This window comes from Meriones unguiculatus, chromosome 2, assembly GCF_030254825.1.
Source record: "Meriones unguiculatus strain TT.TT164.6M chromosome 2, Bangor_MerUng_6.1, whole genome shotgun sequence".
Lineage (NCBI taxonomy): Eukaryota > Metazoa > Chordata > Mammalia > Rodentia > Muridae > Meriones > Meriones unguiculatus.
In genome coordinates, this window is record NC_083350.1 from 98,651,918 (window position 1) to 98,670,537 (window position 18,620).

Genomic DNA, 18,620 nt, shown 5'->3' on the forward strand with positions numbered 1-18,620 from the left:
AGAGGAAAAAAGGAATGAGGGAGGGAAAGAAAGAAAGAAAGAAAGAAAGAAAGAAAGAAAGAAAGAAAGAAAGAGGGAGGGAAGGAAGGAAGGAAGAAAGGAGTGAATAAGGGAAACACTGTGATATTTATATAGATATTTATGTATCCCTGTGGGTTGATTGGTTTAGCATCACAATGGGGCATAAAAAGAGGCTACTTGCTGTCTGAACATAGGACCCAAAGCTGGGAGAAAGGGGTGCTCAGCATCTCACATCACAAACAGGTCTCTCAGATGACTCTCTCCACAGCGCTTACTAAGGAGAGGCAAAACTGTTCCTGCTGCCTTCCCACCCTTCCTTTAGTTACCTCACATGGCAGTAAGGTAAGGCGACTCATCAAGCACAGCTGCGAGGCTGAACTGTTTGAGCTGTAGACACCAAAGAAAGCAGCCATCTTGACCTGCCTCATCTCTCTTAATACTTCTGCAGTGAAAAGATTTGAGTCATGTAGGAGAAGGTAGGCCAGAGCTAGAGCAGGTGAAACTCCACAGTGAAAGAGTCACCGTTCCATCGCCCCAGCTCCAGTCCTCAAGCCACAGCTCTGGTCATCAGTGGAACAGTGGAAACCTTAATGGAATGTAAAGCTCTACGGCTACAGAAGGATGTAAAGCTATAAAAAAGACAAGGTGGAGGGGCCGGCGAGAAGGCCAAGTGGATGAGAGCGCTCGCTGCTCATTCAGAGCTCTGAAGTTGCATTCCTATGGCAGATGGTCCTAAACTACCTGTAACTCCAGTCCCAACAGATCTGATGATTTCTTCTGGCTTCAATGGATACCCGCACACACATTCCCATGTGCACACAGAGAGACATATTTTCATAAATAAAAATAAGTTTAAAAAAAATAAGAAAATACAAGGTTTGATGGCTAAGATCTGGTGCCTGCCCATGATGTCCCTGAGAGATGGTCCCCTCGATGAGCTGGCCATTTTAGGGGCAGACCAAGAAAAGACCACACTTCTAGCTTACCCCTGGCTGTGCTCAACCTCCGTGATAAACAGTTTCTAGAAAAGCAAGCAAAGCAAGCAAGAGCTATTGTTTCTTCATGAAAAGATCTAACGGGCTTACTATTTACTTGAATCTTCACATCTGTTTCCATAGAGACATCACCTCTGCCTACATATTTTCCAACTCACCAAGTCTATTGTTTCTCAAGTTCTGCGGTATCTGGTTAAATAATATGATTCTTTCGTAACTAGCTCCTGATCATACCTCAAAAATAGCTAATGGGTAGGCAGGCAGCCCCAGCAACCATGGAACAGCCTTATGATGATTGTGGATTTTAAAATCGGGACTCATTTGGAGAAAAACGTTAACACTGAACCAGTAACAAGAGAAAAGTCCTGATTTTTAAAAATACTATATTATGTCAAATTTTATATCTAATAGAACTAGTCAGTGTATGTAGTTTTCAGCAGTATGGCTGAAAAGTAGCATGGCAGGATAACTGAGAATTTATAAGGCGGGGGAGATAGAGGGCTCAGCAGGTATAGTGCTTGCTATAACCATGAAGACCTGAGTTTGAATTCCTGGGAATCGCAGAGCTGGGCTCAGCAGCATGCATCTGTAGCCCCAGAGCTCTTATGGGCAGTTAGGGTGTGGAGACAGAAGGATCCTCAAAGCTCACAGGCCAGCTAACCTGAATTACACATCTGCAATCCCCAGAGACCCCGTCACAGATGAGGTGGGTAGTGAGAAAGAACACCTGAGGTTGTCCTCTGACCCCATGTACATGCGCCCACAGGCACGCCCATGATTGCATTTGCACACATCATGCACACAAAACATAATTTATGTGACCTGTGGCAATAACTCAACTGATAGGCAGATAGTTGCGAGCACAGACTTTAACTCAGTTCCTCAGTTTCCTCATGTAGATGGGGGAATGATAATGGCAGGATTTGCAACAAGAGAGAAGTGGTCTCTTTGTGACCTTGAGTCTCTGGCCTGTTGAATAGGACTTGTTTGTCCTTTAGCCTTTCACCCAACACAACCTGTGTACAGATGGACCTACGAGAGATGTTTGTGGAAATGAGGACACGTGTATGAGAGTAAACTTCTCATACACGGCAATCAAGTCTGAATCATCTAATCATCTAAGCAATAACAACTTTCTAATGAGTCATGAAGCCCTTCCAGCAGGAACCATATGCCCATTGCTAGTCCTGGACATTCAGTGTGCATTTTAGGAGAATATGTTAATTTCTCAAAGTGCTGGCTCTGTGCAGTACATCGTAGCTGCAATAAATTAATCCCCAGTTGGCATAGTCTGAAAACGAGATAGGCTTTGGTCCAAGCATCATGTTTTTCAATGTTTGTGTTTTCTCTACCCCCTCAGCCCAAGGATTCTTCATGAAAGAGTCTCTAAGCTGGGAGCTGCCCGAAAAAGCAATATGAAACTCTCACTTAGATGTTCAACCACCAGCTTTGTGTGGAGGTGGGGAGAGATACCGAGTTTTCTCTGCTTCTCCAGTAACTGGAAGACTCTCAGCGTCATGTTTTATTCCAGCTATTTGTTCCCATGAACAAGCACCATGGCAAACCCTTCAGATGTGCGGAGTGGGTTCACTTCTCAAAGTGCTGTCAGCAAACTCCGCCATCAGTGTATGTTTATGTTTATATCCAATGTATATGTGTGCATCATTCACATAGGGGTTTTAGTTTATGAGCCTCCTTTCTTAGAATACAGGGGCAAATGTACATCAGAAGGCAAGACTATTGCCTTTGTGAATCAGATCTTGCTTTTGACTTATTACCACATTTAAAGCACACACAAGGTACAAGCCAAAGTAATCCAAAGAACTGAGATCTTTGGGAAAAGGATGGAGGGTGAAAAAGCTAGTGTTCTTGCTAAGTTCTGATGCAAATAATGCTAGAACCATGGCTGTCAGAGCCGGTCCTCATAGGGAGGCGTCTGCCTCTTAATCCCATGGCTAAGCCTTTCATAGGTCTCAAATTTCCATGGCTGCCTGTACATGCTTTAGAGTAAGGATTAGAAACACACCAAGCGTCAGAGCAAGGTTAGGTAGGAGCAGATGAAAGGGAGCTGATTGCACAGGGTGATTCTGACAACAGCCCTGCTGGTGCCCAGGGCCGCGGCAATGAAAGCTGGACACCTTTCTAAATGTACTACAACGGCAGCACCAGCCCGCAGACTAGAGCAGAACGCAGTGCTGCTGGCCGCAGCGTTTGCTCCTTGTGTAATGAGCAGCCGGCTGCTGGTGGGAAACTGGCAAGATCTCTCTATTAGGAGCTATCCGCCGCGCTCTGCTGTAGGGTCTCCTCTTCGTTCTCTTACTTGTCATAGCAAAGGATTTTTTTTTTTTTTTTTTTTTTTTAATGAAAACAGAACATTTACTCTGTGGGAAATCTGTTCCTTCTGCCGCTGCTCCTGCCCCCACCGGATGTTCTTATCTCTTCCTCGCAAGGGCACAGGCAATTATAGCGCGGTGCATCTTCACCCACACAACTTCAGGCAAATATTATAAAAAGCATACAGATGGCTCTGGAGAAAAGCCTTCCTGACGCTTTCAGCTCTTCCGCCTTAAGGAAGGGATAGCAATTTCTTTCTAGTTAATACCCTAGCTGTTCATTCATTTAATCAGTGAACCAACAAATGTCTATTCAGTGTCTTCAGGCTGGGACACCTGGGGCCACAGGTGTGACTCAGCACCACACACCGGCCCTACGCAATGGGAAGTTTCTCAAGGGCCACTTTGCCCCCACACAGAGCCCATCTGACCCCTCTTTAGCCTCCCATCACTTTATCTTTAGTTATTTTTTTCTTTTCTCATTTTTTTCCAGAAAAAAAAATGAGCATTGTTTTTGGCGCTGCCTTAGGTTGAGCCCCGCACCTTCTGAGTATGACCGTCTTCTGACTCACTTACTCATTCAACCAAGATTTACGAAGGCCCCCCATCACCAAAGTAGTTACAAACCTGACAGTTCATTCCTGTGTTCTTTTTTGTGTAAGTTTTGTTTTCTTTATGAGTAGATAGATAGATAGATAGACAGACAGACAGACAGATAGATTCTCATTTAATCTTTGCAACAATCTCGTGAAGAAGATACTGCAATGATCTCATTTTAAAGCAAGGTAAAATAAAGTCGGCTCAAGATCACTTTTGCCTGAAAGTCGCAAATGGTACAACCCAATTACCAGCAGCCGAAACAGTCATTTAACCCTTCTTCCGTGACAATCAGCTGAGCAGTAACTAACTCCTAGTATTTCTGAAGCAGCACCTCTCAGAATTGGCAATGATGGCTCAGTTGTCTCCTGAGCAATGATGGCTGCCCAGTATCCAAGAGTCATGCCCACTTTTAGGTTGAGTAAAGAAAGGGGCGGATGCTGTCTGGCATCTGCTTTGTCCTCACTGAGAATTCAAAGCATTCCCAGAACCCTTCACCAGCTTTCTACTTACCTTTCATTAGCCAAATCATACCATGTGGCTTCCACCAGCTGCAAGAGAAACTGGAAGAGTAAAAATCAAGGGATGTTCTTAAAAAAGCCCAGGAGCTCCACCCATATGAGGCTCTAACCACTATGCTCACTGTGCTACAGTAGGAGAGACATGGCTCTGCCTCCATAGAGCCAAACCCAAAAAATATTATACAAAATGCAGGATTTTAAAGTCCTCTAATGCTAAAAGATAGAATAACAGATTTTCAAAATGTTAAGAATAGCCAGCAATTCCTTGTTTTTATTTCATGGGCTACAAGAACTCCTACAGACAGTGCTGGACACAGATCTTGACCTGGTTCAAAGATTGGAAGACTTAATGATATAATTATTATTATTGTATTATATTATCGTACTCACTACTGAAATACCAATGTCTATTTTTAGAGAAATAGAAAAATACAGTTCTAGAATTCACATGTAATCAAAATGATTTTGGAAAATAAACACTTGAGGCATTGTACTTTCTGATCTCCAAATATGTTGCAGAGCAGTGTTGATTCAAACTGTGTGTTACTAACCTGCAGCCCTGTGTAACCCTAACACTCAGAAAGTAGAGGCAGAAGGGTGGGAAGTTCATGGTTATCCTTGGCTAATAATAAGTTGAAGGCCAGCCTGGGCTACATGAGACCTTGTCTCAAAATAAAATAAAATGAAAATAATAAGTTACATAATACATTAAGTTTTAGGGATCTAATATATAATGGTGTGATCTATAGTTAATAATACTGTTTTCTTGGAATGTGCTAAGACAGTAGATCTTGCATGTTCTTTATTTTTTAATTTTTAAAAAAGATTTGTTTATTTATTTATTATGTATAGTGTTCTGCCCGCATGCCAGAAGAGGGCACCAGATCCCACTATAGATGACTGTGAGCCATTATATGGTTGCTGGGAATTGAACTCAGGACCTTTGGAAGGGCAGCCAGTGCTCTTAACCTCTGAGCCATCCCTCCAGCCATGTTCTTCATTTTTAAAAGAAGATAAATGTGTGCTGTGGTATGTTGGTTTCATTGTAGTAATCATTTCCCATTTTATATCAAATTATCAGTGTGGGCCTCAAATGTAAATTTTATTTATCCAATTACATTGATAAAGCTAGAAAACAAATTTGAGAAGACACAACTATGACATGACTCAGCAATCCAACTTCATGATATTTATCCAAAACAGTTGAAATCCAAATCTTAGAGAAATAAATGAAGTTCATTTATTTCTGTGGCTGTGATAAAACAAAACAAAAACAAAAACAAAAAAACCTGTCAAGTGCCCCTTAGTGGTGGAAGGGTCCTTTTCACCCACAGTTCCAGGCTGCAGTCATCTAAGCAGGGAGTTCATAACCTCAGGAGCCCGACACTGCTGGTCACATCACAGGAAGAACTGGAGAGAGATGAAGTCGTGCACACATGCCAGAACCCAGCTCACCCTCCCCACTCAGATAATTCAGGGTCCTCTGCCCAGGGAGTAACACTATCTACATGGCCCCTCTTCCCATATCAACTGATGGACTCGAGATAACGCGCCACAGCATGTCTGTAGGCCTGCCAATGGGAGTCTGTCCCTGAGACTCTGTTCTCAAGTGCGTCTAGACTGGGCCAAGCTCATAGTTTAGGATAAACTATCATAGCATTCGGTATTAACTGCAGAGCGATTCACGATGAAGTGCTTCTCAGTACATGTATGGGTGGAGAAATTGTGTGTGTGTACTACATATGTAAGGAAATATTACTAGATCTTGGAAAAAAAGAGAATCCTGTCTTAAGTAAAATGGATGAACCTTGAAGACTATGCAAAGTGTAATAAGTTGTATAAAAATTAATAATATGTGGTTTTGCTTTTGTTGGGTGTCTAAAATAGTGTAACTCATACAGTTGTCGGGTAGATGGTAGCTGCTAGGACCTGGAGTACAGCAGTAGAAGAATGAGCTGTAGAAATCATCTGCAATTGTTGAGCTCCCCCCCCCACCCCAACAATACTCTCCAGGATGCTTAAAAGGGTTCTAAGAAAGCAAATCTGACAAGGCATGTTCTATGCTAAGATAATACTAAATATTTATTAAGAAACCCTTTGGCCTCACCACCAGTTCCAAAAATGATTTCTGTGTTGTCCCTGGGTTCTCTGTGCTGGCTGGGGTCACCTTTATGCCTGTCTCCTCCTCTGTAGTGAGCTGCAATGGCTTTCTAGCTAGAGACCTAGATTTCTTTCTCACTGGCTGACCCACTTGTCAAATGCAGCCATGGACACGGAAAACACCACCAAGGAAAAGAAGAAGAAAATAGGAGGAAGAGGAGGAGAATGAAGAGAAGAAGGAGAGAAGGAGAAGAGGAAAAAGAAGAGGAAGCAGATGAAGAGGAGGAGGAGGAAGAAGAGAGGAAGAGGAAGTGAAGAGGAAAAAAGAGGAAAAGGAGAAGAGGAGGAAAAAGAAAAAGAAGAGGAAAAAGAGAGAAGAAGAAGAAAATGTGTGGAGGAAGAGCTGCAGCTGGGAGTGCTAATGGGGAAAATGAGGGGCAGGGACAGACAATGAGGTAGATGCAGAAGAGGTGGGTGAGGAGTTGGAATTGTTTGTAAACTCAGCAGTTTGAGCATCCCGTGCTTCCGAGGACAGAGCGCCAAGCCCTCCCTCATGCCCTTCACAGGCAGTGCTGGCCACAGAACAGCCTCCTAGCCTGAAGCCACCATCTGCCAACCAGTTCAACTACCCACAGGTTAGGAACGAAACAACTTTCCGCTCTCCTTCCGGCTGACCTTCTTTTCTTCTGATGCCCAGTAATAAATAAATCTCGTATATATACCTTTTACCTAGGAGCAGAATTTCCTAAAACTTTGTATTTTGAAGCCTTGTACATTTCACCAAAGTACCCTTTCCCAGAGCACTTATTTCTCTGACCCAAATTACAATATAATATGGATAACATCTGTCATGACCACCAAGATACAGAGGCCCAGCTGGCTCAGAGAGAGGACACAGAGTGGCCTGGGTACAGTGTGGCCCCATGAGTTGCTCTGCTCCAAAAAAAAGCGAAATTGAGCGTAAGCCCAGTGTGTGTGCCCACAGATTCACGCAGAGGTCACAGCATATCCCCTCTGCTGCGGAGTCCTCCACCCCGCTCACCGAAAGGCCGGCTCCGCGGTGATTTCGGATGCCTGGCAGTTCACCTTGCTCATTGACTTTCACGGAAAATTGAAAGCTCCAGATGCCTATCGGGTGTCTGTCTCCTCAGCCAACTGACTCCGACTGCCCTTCAGCCTGCAGCCGTGCGCTGAGCGGGGAGGCTTTGGTGCGCGGCGACTTCCCTTCAGGAGTCACGGAGAACTTATCTGTTGGAGATCAACTATTCCTGTTTCTGTTATGGCGCTTGGGGAGACCGTAACCGCAGATTTGGCCTCGGGGCGCTGGCGAAGTAAAAGCCGTGTGCAGTAAATGAAACGTCCACTAGGTGGGCCTGCTGTTCTTCCAACCAGAAGCAGGCGGCGCCAAGGGGCTGACTCCATCTTTCTCCCTTACAAAAGTAAAAGCAAGCCAGGAAGGTGAAGATGTCCCCGCAGCTGTGGTTTTCTAGTTATCCTAGATTACGTGCGGTGGATTACTGTTGGTAGCCAGACGCTGCTGTGGAGTACTGAGGCTCATTCCCTGCCTCCCGTTTACATGGCACGAGAAGGAAATGTTTTTATTTAACCTTATTTTTATGATCAAGAACTCATATTAATTGATGTACCCGTGTCCAGATGAAGAGCATGCCACGGTTTCTCATTGCTGCTTTAGACAATTTCCTTCAGCAAAGGAACATGTTTCCAATAAGATATTTTTGTGTGTGAAGCTTTCCTTCTATTCAAAGCACCACAGTTCTTGTATTTAACATTCCCAGCTGTTTTCGTTATGATCTTCAGTAACCTCTGAAAAACATGATCCGGGTTTACAAGCTCCTTTCATAATCCTTGTGAGAAAACCTTCCCTTACTCTTTCGGGTATAATTAGTAAATAAAGCTCGATTCTAAACTACGCTGGGTCACCCTGGCTTAAGAAATCACTTCAAATTCTTAATCTGGTTTCCAGTTTCCAGTTAATTCCTCCAGTTTCAGTATCTAGCTTAGGCTTAAAGATCATCATGAAATGTCAGATGTCTTTCTGCAAAGCACTGTGGGTAAACTCCCATGGTGCCAAACACAGTGCTGAGTTCTGAGAACACACAGGACAGATGACAGCTGTTCCCTTCCCACCACTCTGGAAACAGGCAGGTTCCGCACAGAACACCAGATGCATATCCACCTGCCCTTGAAAACATTCCAACCAGGAGCAGCTAGGAGGCTGGTGAGCTTCAACAAGGTAATCCAAATGTCTGACTTCTTCTCTTCTTATGAGTGAAAAGAAACACGGTCAAAACTAGAATGAATGTTGAGGTGAGCCGTTTCAGCACAGCAACTTAGGTGCCTTTCAATAATAACGATATGACAACAGTTGGAGAGCAAAAGACCAAACAAAATGCAGCTCTCTGAGGCCATGGGAACAGCCAGCACCAGGCATTTTCTAAACATAAGCCAACAACGCTGAAAAAGTTGACCCCTAGAAAGGTTATCATTGTTAATACTTCGTTCTATTTTTAGTGACCAGGTATAATTAGTTGTTTCAATTGGTTCAAACAATTCAGAGAAATATAGAAGAGTGGGGAGGAAGCCCCTTGCAATTTTGTCACCATCTTCTCCCCACATAGTGTCTGGAGAAAGAGACAGTCTTGTAAGAACAGCTAGGTGGTATAGATCCAGTAATTCTAAACGGCTACTCATTCTAAAAATCCTTAGTATGTGTAGAACACGCTTGGTAGCCAAGTAAACGTGCATTTGGTAAGATGTCATGTGTTTCTTTTTAATAAAAATTAACACAAAATCTGTGTCCTGCTACTACTTACATGTATGTAATTCTTACTAAGCATCTGCCCAGCCAATCAGTCCTCTCCCTACTAAAACTATGATCCAGGCAGCGTATCAAGAGATATGACAAGCAAGCACTGCCTAGCAACCGAACAGTAGTCCCCAAATAGATCAAGGTCTTCCCTCACCTATTGTTTATGGTATGTCTCTGAACCAGTCTGACTGACAGAGCCCTCTGCACTGCTGGGGTATGGAGGGAACTGAGTATAGACCTTTTGTACCGCCTTCCTGAGATTCTGTCTGGGAATCCAGCTTAGACAGCAAAATGGCTCAATCATTTGACTCCTGCTACTTGGGGATGATTGACCTTCATCTAAATTCCAGTGCCTTACAATCCATTCCTTCACATTCGTTTGGATTTTCCAGTTGTTCCAGATTAGAGGATAAATATGGCCCCTGTTACCCTGTCTTTGCCGAAATTTGGTAGTGTACCTGAGAACCACAGAGTAAAAACATTGATCCAGTTGGATTACATTTCAACTATTCTATTTAATAGCCATAAAACATTGAGCAAGTCATTTAGCTTCTTTGCCTTCTACTTCCTAATTTTATAATAGTTGAGCTATTAATATATGTGATTATAACATCTAGCACATGCTAAACTCAATATATGTCAGCAGTATCTTCAAAATACTGAAGGTCATAACATTACTAAAAATTAGATAAATCAGAAAACGTATTCAAGGCATTTTTTTAAACTATAAACCATATGTGCTGAAAAATCAGTTTGACTGAAATAGCGATTACTTGTTTTGTATAACCTCTTTAATGCATTTACTTTGAAAATAAAAGGCTATATATTAATTACCATTTTCTTTGTAATTTTCCTAAGCACTGTGGATCAAATTGCATTTCTCCAAAGCATTAAGGCCTGGAAACCTATGTCTGAATGTGACTGTGTTTGAGAACAGGCTCTTTAAAGAGGTAATGAGTTAGAATGAGGTCATTAGGGTAGACTCTACTCCAAAACGACAAGCGTCCTTCTAAGAAGAAGAGAAAAATCCAAATTCCTGCACAGAGGGAAGGGACCACAGAGACTGGAGGATGCTTGTGTGGAGGCAGGAGGATGACCATGTGCACATGCAGGAGAGTGACCCCAGAAGAGACCAGCCCTGTTCACACTTGTCTCTACTCCCAACCCTCTGAAACATAAAGAAAAAAATTATTTTGCTGACTATGCCCCTTACTCTGCATCACTTTATTTAGGTGTCCTAGCAAACCAATACATACACACACACATGAACACATATACAGACACACATGGATACACACACACATATACATACATACACACACACACACCTAACCATTGGAACTTAATATTAATAAGGTAAAAAAAAATTCCACCCTTCATATCTGCTAACCTTCTGTATAAAGCAGATTTTTAAACCACACTAAGCCTCCACCATCTGTACAACGGCGGCAATAATAGTGATCTTGTCCATAATCTCAGATATTCTGAGAATTCACTGATCACACACATGTGGTTGTGCGTCACTTACTGATGGGGATATGTTCTGAGACAGGGCTCATTAGGGAGTTCCGTCAGTGTGCCACAGTCACAGCGCACTCACACAAAGTAAGGCAGCTGTGACCTCACTGTGGCGTACAAGCTTACGGGACCGCTGTTGCACACATAGCCATCCCTGGCTCATGCGATGCCCGACTCTATATTCCCATCTAGGTGACACACAACGTGAGCACACGTGTACTAGTGAATCCCTGTCACATACTGTGCCACAGGCAGAATCAGTGCTGTTTGCTCCCATTATAAGAACGGCGGAAGCTTCGTGTTGTCTAGATCCAAATACTGACGTTTAAAAGTGTGCTGTGTAGGACATAACACAGCCACACAAGCACACTTTAACATACCCACACAAAAGCACTTTAAAAGTAGGAATATTATAAAGTAAGATAATGGCTTAATTAATTATAATGTGGTAGCTAATAAATTAGCCTTGTATAAAAATTACATGATAATTGAAAACCAATATTATTTCAGTGTAACTATAACTTCACCATTTCAGATAACATTCCTTTAAACAGGGCTTGAAATGAATATGCTAGACATTCATCAGGAAGATTAAAGATGATTTTTATATGTGTTTATTTCACAGAGCAAATTAATGAAGTAAAATTAATGTTAATTAGATTTTTAAACAGAGTTGAGAGTAGCCTATAACTCACAGCTTTTTGCTACACATTATTCATCATTCTGCTCTCAGCACTGAGTCTAAAAGTCAACTCTTTAAATATATTATAAATGAAGAATAAAATCCCCCCTGAAGCTCCAAGTTTCCTTGGAGTATTTTGAAACGCCTGGTGGGTTCATTTATGTTTGCAGTCCTGTGACAGCTGATGAATGATGGGGAAGGAAGTAGGAAGGTTGTACCAGCTGCGTGACCCATGAAGCAGAGGGACCTTTGAAAGAAGATCAGTTCCAAAGAGCAAGCTCTTTGTTACTCATTAGTAACTCCCAAGGGTGAGGACCACAAATCAAAAAGACTTACCAGCCCAAACATGCTAATGGGTTCACTGATATTCAGAGCACTCTGCATTCTGAAAATGAGAAGAAAACAAAAACAAAAGCACTCTCTTCTTACGTACAAAACCATAGGCTCAATGCCTAAAAACATGTCTCTCTGAAGAGAGACATCCTATCACACCCATTAAATTCAGAAGGATTCCTCAGATGAGACAGAAACTGTTTAAAGTATGTAAAACAGAAGCAAACATGACAAAGGCAGGTTCTTGCTACCAAGCTGTCTAGTTAGGAGAGATGCCTTCAGACAAGGACAAGGCTCATAAGAAATATTAAACCAGTCAATGGACATGGGGGGGTGGTAGAACATTCCTTTGATGAGTGCACCTTTGACCTGAGTTCTGAATACTAAAGGAACCAGTCTTGCCAGGAGTTGCCAAAAGTGTAAAGGACCGGAGGCTAGAGGAAGAATGGCTTTATGAGGGACAAGCATCCCTGTGTGTCTATGTGCTGAATGTCAGGAGGACAAGGTACACAGGAGCTGGGCCACACAGACAGATCCTACTGCTAGGACATGCACATGACCCTGACCACCAGGGCATGATTGCATTATCTGCCTGTATCTCATGTGCACTGTCTTCTGTTGTTAACTTTTGACATAGAAACAGCCTGTTCACCCCACAGCATTGTAAGTTCCCTAGCAACACGATGGCAGTTCTTATCTGAAAAATCTCACAGAATTTTGTTTACAGGTATCATGTTCCTAAGTTCGAGTGTTTATGTGCACACGACAACACAAGCAGAGTGCAGCCAATAATGATGAAGATTAGTGGTTAAGAGTTTAAGCTCTGGAGCCAGACTTCCTAGAATTAAATATTGTCTTTTATTGCTTAATGGCTATTGCTGACCAGCTTTTTAGCTCTCAGCAAGCTCATTTCCCGGTGATTTGGTTTTCTCATTAGTAAATGAGAGGACAGATTGTACCTTCTTCTCAAGGTAGCTGGGAGGATTAAATGGTTTATCAATTTGCATGGCACTTAATGCTTACACACAACGCTATCCATTATCATTGTTATTGGATGGCTAATTGATATGCTGGTGGGTTATAAGGATCTAAATCTTGTGCTACGTAGTTATTGTCATCTTTAAAAATCACTGCATTTTCATATTATTTCTATTAATACAGATTACAGACTGATCATTTAAATTTAGGTATTTTTATTATGTAAACACATAGAACTTCCATAATTTATGTGACCAACAGGTCTTTTACATCTAAAATGAAACAACAAAATTCTCCTTTTAAGTACACTATAGTGAGTACATACCTGAAGGATAAATTCTCTACACAAACATGAGAGCACACTGGGGAATATTGCTATGCCTTGACTGGGCTTTGAGCCTCTCAAATTCATTTTTGCATTCAATGCCTACCATACCAAGGCGGGAAAGTAGGTGTCAAATGAAACTAAATGAAACCATTGATACCTTCAATGAAACTTCTAATTCTTCAACCGTCAGCTTGATTGGTCTGAAAAATAAACAGGTGCCTTAGCAAAGAAGACTTCGTTGTGTGTTTGTCAGGGCTTTCACAGAGGGAGTTGGCTGAGGGAGGAGGATGGAACAGGATGCACTCTAAATGTAAGTGGCGCCATCCCACAAGGCAGGGTCCTGACTGAGCGCTGGCACCCTCCCTCTTTCTGCTTCCTGTCCCACCCACGTGCCCCACCCACATGTGAGCCTGCCTTCACAGCAGGGACCTGCTCCCATCACCACGCCCTCTCACCACGCCCTCTCACTCACCACGCCCCATCACCCCGCCAGGATGGACTGACCCCTCCTCTCTTCAGCTGCTACTTGTCGGGCATTTGGTGGCAGCTACTACCTGTGGTGGTGCGCAGAAAAGATTTCCCCGAAGCCTTTCGTAAGGCATTTTGCAAATGTGAGGTGTTACTGTTGTTCTACTGCTATTTTGAGGGTGGGGATCAAAATCTGTTCGTATGTCTTGTAAATATTCAGTGTGATCAAGTATTTCAGGAACATTTGTCCCTGAATTATTCTTACTTTAATTTCAAAAGTTACTTAATTCTAATTGGGTTCATCAGCAAGCTAAGACCTTCACTTTATTATGTAAACGTCTTATTTACATAAACTCTGGATATCTCATTTCTAAGAAAAAAAAAAAGATCCTTTTTCTTGCATAATATTCAGACCATTTTCCAGACACGAAACAAGCACAAGCCATCTCTAAATGAAAATACCTTTAGCCTCCCTCTCTCCTGTTCTTTTATGCAGGCTCTAGCTTTCCTTTAACAACTGTGGTACAAAGCAATGGGGAAACAAAGGATAAAGAGGTTAAGGGATTGGACTTGAGGACACACATAAAAATCTTGGGCAGGGTCTTTCCAACAAAGGTGTGGGTAAGGGTCTGCAAAGGGTTGAAGGCAAATCCACACAGGAAGTATCTGACTGTGAACTTCCTTAAAACCTTTTAAAAATGTATCACTGTGTGTACGTATGTAATGGACGGGCACGTACAGCGGTGCAGGAGTAAACGTATTATTGTGCGCAGCGTCTGTATGTAATGGACGCGCACACACCGTGCTGCACAGGTGGGCAACAGAGGACTGCTCCGCACCGACAGTTCTCTCCTCCCACTTCCGGAGAGTCCAGGGGTCAATGTCAGATCACCATGCTTGCCCAGTAAGGGCACTTATCCCTGAATTATCTCACTGGCTAGTTTCTAAAAGTCACAGATTCAGAAAGCTAGAAAACACCAAGATTCATGAAAAGAGATGCTGCTTGACACACTGTAGACATCTAGACCCCGGCCTGTGCTCCAAGGGTGCCTGGAACTCTTGGCTCTGCTGCCCCCACTTCTCACATGCTGGGTGTTGTCGCCACAGCACACAGAAGAATCTTGCTTTGTTTCTCCACTTCACCCTTTCCTCAGGAAGGGCTCGAACCCTGGGTCTGCTACATGCACAAATGCTGTGCCACTGGGCTGCATCCCGTTGCAGACAAATTTAAACCAGTGCTAAAGAGAAAATCTTGTAGACGGTCAAAAACACAGAACAATGACAGCAACAAGTTATTAAGTGTTTCTTATTAAAAATAAGGGCGACACCAGGCAGTAATGGTGCATGCCTTTAATTCTGGCTCTTAGGAGGGAGAGGCAGGTGGATCTCCGAGGCCAGCCTGGTCTACAGAGCGAGTTTCAGAACAGCCAGAGCTACACAGAGAAACCCTGTCTCAAGGTGGGGAGAGGGGGGTTGAAAATCATTTTTAAAGTGCTGAAAGCAAGGAACCCTATAACCTGCAAAATGTCTTTGAAGGCTAAAGGAGTAATAGAGACCATTTCACACGAAGAGGAAATTTGCTGATGTCAGACCTGTGCTGAAAGAAAAACAAAAAGAAGTTCTTTGAGCAACAGAAATATAACTCCAGATAGAAATTGGTATCTTCAAAGAGAAAAAAAAAGAACATGGGAAATATTAAATGTGATAAACTTGGAGCATGTTTATTGGCTTACTGCTTTTAAAGGATAATTGAATATCTAAAGCAAAATTATAAACAATTCAAGAAGTTTGTAATGCATTAGAGGTAAGCTATGTAGCAATAGTATAAGAAACAGAGGAGAGATGGAAATACAAGGATTTTATTCTGTATGTGAAATAATGTGCATTATTATATGCTTCAGAAGTAGACATAAAGTCAAGATGAATAATGAAAACCCTAGGGCCGTCACTAAAAATAATAAAACATTTCTTCAAGTGTGGAGATTAAATTCACAAGGATATTTCTTAAAGAAGTGAGGGAAAAAAGGGGGGAAGCAAAGAATTAATCAGGAAATTGACAGATTTTTTTAATGTAAATCATAATTAAATATTAAATATAAGTGGCCAAGTAGCTTCTTAAAAAGCAGAATTAGCCTCTGTAAAAGTAAGACCTCACTATATTTATGTACAGGAAACTAAGTAAAAGTTGAGAGGACAGGTATAAGTACAAGACATACCAAGACTAAGTTCTCAGCACAAGACATACCAAGTTCTCAGCACAAAGGACACTTATTTGCCCTAGAGGGGCAAAGGGCAAGGAAAAGGGGATAGAGACAGTAACAGAGGACTGCAGAAAAGTTAAAAGAACAGGGGAGACGGGGAAGTAATATTTACCCTGGAGGAACAAAGGACTGCCTCTGGATAGAGAGGAGACAAATGTGGCCCAATTGGTAAATGGCAGTTTATAAAAGGACACAGGAAAACCCTGTGAAGGACGAGGTGTTTAATTTTGATTGGGCATATTAATTTGGGGGCTTTTGATGGCTGGGCTTCAATACTTCAATAGCTGGACCTTGGTTGTCAGCCTCAAGAGGAAAAAGTGGCCAAATAAGACCCTGTTGGCTAGCTTTAGGATGTAATCTGATGGTTTTATAAGGCAGGGGGAATGGGGGATCCAGAGCCATGTTTGCCATGGCCAGAGCCATGTTTGCCATGCTCTGCCTGCTAGAGCCCTTCAAAGTCAGACCTAGCTGCGCACCACCCCAAAATAAGGTTAATTAATGAGTAAGAAGCTAGACTTTAAGAATGTTGGCAGTAGAATTCCTTGTGTGTGCCCAAGAGAGGTATAGCTGGACCTTGAAGTAAATCTATTCCCATCTTTCCAAGGAGCTGCCACACTGACTTTCACAGGGGCTGTATAAGTTTGCATTCTCACCAACAAAGAATGTCTCCCTTACTCCATGTGAGCTGTGACTTGTGTTACTGATCTTGGTCATTCTGACTGGCGTAAGGTGAAATCTCAAAGTATTTTTTTGATTTGCATTTCCCTGATGGCTAAGGAGGTAGAACATTTTTTTAGGTGCTTCCCAGGCATTTGTTTCCTCTTTTGAGAATTCTCTGTTTAGATCTGTGCCCCAGTTTTTATTGGGTTGTTTGTTTCCTTTCCATTCTTTGTGTATTTTAGATACTATCCCTTTTTCGGATGTGAGGTTGGTAAATTCTTTTTCCCATTATGCAGGCTGCCTCTTTTGTCTGATTGACAGCGTCCCTTGACTTACAGAAACTTCTCAGGTTTATGAGACCCCGTTTATTATTTATTGATCTTAGTTTCTGAGTCAACGGTGTTCTCTTCAGGAACTTGTCTCCTGTGTCAATGTTTTCAAGGCTATTGTCCACTCTATCCTCTATCAGAGTCATTGTATTTAGTTTTATGTTGAGGTCTTTGATCCATTTGGAGTTGAGTTTTGTGCAGGGTCGTAGATATGAATCTATTTACATTCTTCTACATGCCAACATCCAGTTTGACTAGTGCCATTTGTTGAAGATGCAAAGATGCTTTCTTTTTTTTCCAGTGTGTATTTCTGGATTCTTTGTTAAAAAAAAAAAAAGATGTCCATAGGTGTGTGCATTTATAACTGTGTCTTCAATGTTCCATTGACCAATGGGTCTGGTTTTTTATGTCAATATCATGCTGTGTTTATTACCATAGCACTGTAGTACATGGGAGATGGTGATCTCTGGCTCTTTTTTTTTTTTTTTTGGTTTTATCTTATTATTTTTTATATGCCTGTTTGTATTCTAATAAGAGAGATAAAGAAACTGTGTGGATTTGGGTGGGTGGGGATCTGAGAGGAATTTGGAAAAGAAACTGTAATCAGAATAGACTTATGAAAAACCTATTTTTAATAAAAAGAAAAAGAATGTTGGCAGGGAGTTCTGAGAAGGAAGCCAGGGTCATGCTGTTGGAAATGGACAAATCCAGGTCAGCAGAGTCAGTCTTTGCAATTATACCTTAAACAATGAGATGTGCTTTGATATGCAGCTAAGGAGCTTTCCAGGAAAACTGTTGAAGCTCAGGCCTGGCTGCTGCTGCTGCTAATCTGGGGGGGGGGGGGGGGTGAGGGGTTAAAGTTAAAGTAATCCAGGATAAATGATTGTGAACCACCACCATGCCCCAACCAGAGGGCAAAATGATGCAAAAAGTCAGAAACGGATGCTGAGGCAACAGGAAAACTCACCAAAAGTTTGTGAAAGGCCACCAAACACACTCCCAGGAGAAGAGATGATCCCCACAGATCTTCTCAATGAACCTTGAATCCTTTAGAACGCTTCACAGCTGTGTGTTGGCAGAGGACAAAAATGAGATGGGACTGCTCGAAAAACTGCACGCATGTTCTTCAGTATGGTAAGTGAGTCCCTGTGACGGCCAACAAGGGATGCGAAAGGTTATTGAGGAAATTATATTGGCAGACATGGTACCCACAAGACTAAAGGAACAAGGACAGGACATAACAAAAGGGGGGCTTGTTAGACCTCCCAGGCCCTGCTGCAGAAAAGGACTGATAACCGGGGAGATGGGTCAGCTGGTCAAAGTGACACACAGAAGCCCCATGGCCTGAGTTGGATCCCTGGAACACACATGAAGGTGTAAGAGGGGAACTGACAGGCACTAGAGAGGTGGCTCAAAGGTTAAGCGCGCGCGTATCGTGCAGTCACGGGCACAGTGTATCACAGCTCCCACCGAATTGCTCCAACGCAGGCCTCTAGTTCTGCCTGTAACTCCAGCCTGAGGGGTCCAGCACCCTCTTCTGGCCTCCACGCGTGCACAGACACATGCACTCATGCCCACACAGGTGAACACACGGTCTTGCAAAAGCACATAAATTAACTAATGAATTAAACTTTCTTAGATGAAGGCTGATAAAAACTATTCAAAT

The 18,620-nt window shown here is 42.5% G+C and overlaps 1 protein-coding gene and 1 long non-coding RNA gene across 17 annotated transcripts in view; one reads left to right on the forward strand and one right to left on the reverse strand.

Annotated features, from left to right (window-relative positions):
• Positions 1–18,620, forward strand: part of Anks1b (ankyrin repeat and sterile alpha motif domain containing 1B) — a 1,054,774-nt gene that overhangs the window by 809,292 nt on the left and 226,862 nt on the right. The gene's annotated exons all lie outside the window — the stretch shown is intronic.
• LOC132652167 (uncharacterized) lies at positions 11,740–13,437 on the reverse strand. The gene is made up of 3 exons (XR_009589644.1): positions 13,394–13,437; positions 11,934–11,982; positions 11,740–11,844 (listed from the first exon to the last, which is right to left on the reverse strand). It is a non-coding gene; the product is annotated as an uncharacterized LOC132652167 (long non-coding RNA).